We start from the raw sequence: 3,363 nt of genomic DNA, 5'->3' as shown, positions 1-3,363 counted from the left end.
ATAGTATCCAAATTAGTAGCATTTTCCACTCGTGTATCTACAAGCATTATAATAGCCACATCCTCATGTTGAGGATTTACTATACCACAAGCCTTATGGAAAGCACTTAAGTACTATTCTACAAAGGTGGTACCATCACCGTTCAATCTTGGGATGTTCTTCCTTGATGCTCCTTGAAAATCATTATTAGCTACAAGGGTAAGAGGACCAATAGCATTTCCCCATGGTTGTGCCATAACTGTCAGTACAGTGATTTGGTTTGTCTAAAAAATAATAGAAAGTGGAAGTGTTGCACCAATAAAAAACAAAGAATGAAAAGCAATAGGAATGGAAGTCTTAGCAATAGGAGGAGAAGAAGATTGACTTCTTTGTGTTCTATTAGGAGGGAAAATTGTAGACAAGAGAGTATCGTGGAGTTGCTTGATTATAGATTCCCTTGCATGTGTTCTTCCTCTTCTGTAAAGATCTTCTAGGATAGGAAAATTGGCCTTCTTGAGCTCTTTGTATATTGGGTCAATCTTTCCTTTCTCCTTGGGACTCTTGGTATATTTGGAATCCATGGTGTTTTTGCTTCTTTTCTTCAATAGGTTGAGGCTAGAAAACTGATATCAAGTTCTTATAGAAAACACCTGATTACCACAAGTCCTTTCTTGCAACTCAAATATAAGGAATTAGATTGCTAATTTATATGAAGGAAAATTCTTTAGAGCTTTCATCTGAATCTTCCCAATAGAGTTGCCAAAAAATTGTTGGTTTAAAGTTTTTCGTCCTATTAGATTTTATAACTGACTCTTTGATACCAAATGTCTTAGAAAGACAAAAGGATGTTTACCAGCAAATGGGTCAGTGTATGTATTCTATCACTACCCTCTAAATTATTAGGTACATCTTCCTATGATTTGCAGTGATATGCAATGTATATATTTTTATGAGATCATAAGTTTTGACATTATAAGCTCTTAACTTAAGAGCAGTAAAGGATACCCAAATTGTTTTTAGGCACAAACAATTTAGGAAAGATGGATTTGAATAACCTATCACACCCAATTATTTTTAACTCTTACTTCTATTCTAAATGCAAATTATAAATCTAAATGTAGAAGAAGAATGAAGAGATATGCACATGAGGGAAAATGTAATTGATTTAACTATTTAACTATACACATTTATCTTTCATTTCCCAATAAAACTATCTAACATGATATGAAATTAACAAGAGAAGAAATAGAACCATATATGAAGAAAGTAAATGGAATCACCTTCAATGTAATTACCAAAATGAAATAGAATCCATATGATTATGATAGAATCACATATGATTGTCTTTCAACTCTTAATGTAGAACTAATCTATGCATGGGCAACAAACCATGACAAGAAAATAGAATAAATGGAATTACAGACCAATTCACCGTCAAGTTTATCGACCTTTGTTTTATCAAATAAGGGTACATTTATAATTTTCTATCATTCCTCAGTTCAATAGAGCAACAATCACAAAATAAAAAGGGAATAAAATATAAAATTATCTAGTCATATGAACATGTGGCATCTTCTCTATTAATGATTCTGAATCCATGGTGCTTTTGAAAACATATGATGACTATTTAGCTTCCTACAATCTTCATAAAATCCTATAGAAAGTCATTGTTTTCTTCATTTTCTACTATTTTCTACCAAGCTTGTATACTTCGTATTCCAATGGTCATTGCATTTTTGAATTCGGGCTATCAATCTTAAACCAATGATCATAATTAAATAATTATAACGCTTCCTTTATAACTTCATTCGTGGGTCTCTTCATGTACACATGTTGAATTGTCATTATGTCACTATGAATAATAGTTGAGCAACTTTTTACAACGACATAGTGACGAACGTAGATTTTTTTTTATTTGACAGTGGTGATAATAAGATGTTAACCCTTTTACTTTGCGATGCGAGCCCAATTTCCAGATGTGCATGTCATGGTAGATAGGTGGCACCATTCCATTGCTCGGAGGACTTGGTGCTGACTTCTTTACTTTGTGGCACTTCATGACTAGGTTCTAACTATATCTCGTAAAATGCGATGACCCACAGGACACGTGTTGTTCTGTCAATATGTCGTTGGGATTAGTCTTTGTGTAAATTTTTATAACGACATAATGACAAGCATAGATCTATTTTTGATCTGATGATCGATGAGATGCATCATCAAATACTTATATTTTCATCATTGAAACATCATCCATTGATCTAGTCTTTATCGACAATCTAGATTTGGTCATCTAAACCATTTGACTTGTCAACTAGCCAATGGTGTGCATTCTTTCATTCATTTGACTTTTCTCCACCACATAGCTTATTATGATTGCATCTAAGCCATTCATGTATTGAATTGATGACGCATATTTTCTTATTTTCATATTTTGACTTCAGGAAGGTTTTGAAAGTTTTCTTCTGCATGAACTACTTCTTCTGCTCACTAACTTTGCTCATCTGCAATGTCTTCTATGAAAACCACAATGTAGTGTTGAATCTGTGTCTTCATCATGGTTAGGAACAAATCAATAGAAGATCTAGACCACCTTCTCATCAGGATGACAAATTAAAACCTCCCAAACCCTAATTACCTAGCTTTGGACCAATGCATTGCTTATATTATTCCCTACATTAGGTTAGCTCAAATGAATGATGAGAAGAAAGGTCATCCTATGGGAAATATAGACTCAGACTTAAGACATTGATACTTGACTTGATTCAAAACTCTAAAGCAAAAATAATATGAACTGAAACTTGGGCAACAATGTGTATGGAGTGCATGTCTATTTTACTTTTCTATCTTATGTGTCTAATTTGGTTAAGGGAGGTAGTCATAGTCACCTGCTAATTGGGATCTACATGATTTACCACTCCCTAACATTGTCTGTCTAGTTTAGCTATATAAATGCACATGTACATGCTCATTTTTTATGCAGGTTGTAGGTATCTAGCATCGACTTTCTTAAATTGTCAAGATGAGTGTGCCCTATAATGATAATTGAATAGGAAGATAATAATCAAGTCCAATCCCAAACATAGCCTAAACACTTGTCCTACAAGGAGGAATTGTATTTGACTCTCTATCCCTTTTTAAACCCACAACTTTGTCTTTGTGTGTGTTGTTTGAGTCTGGGTTTTGAATGGTTTTGCTTATGTGGATTTGACTATGTTATCTATTTGATAAAAGGTTTAATTGTGATATTTAGATCAATCACATAATATTAGAATTATTAAATATTATTTAAATAGAAGGAAGAATTATTATATTAGGATATATAATTAATTCGTAAATTAAATTAATTAAATATTTATTTTTTATTTATTCAAAAGACTTGATTTA

Source organism: Cupressus sempervirens, chromosome 11 (assembly GCF_028749045.1).
Source record: "Cupressus sempervirens isolate cs-2001-9-10 chromosome 11, ASM2874904v1, whole genome shotgun sequence".
NCBI classification, from domain to species: domain Eukaryota; kingdom Viridiplantae; phylum Streptophyta; class Pinopsida; order Cupressales; family Cupressaceae; genus Cupressus; species Cupressus sempervirens.
This window is presented reverse-complemented; position numbering follows the sequence as displayed.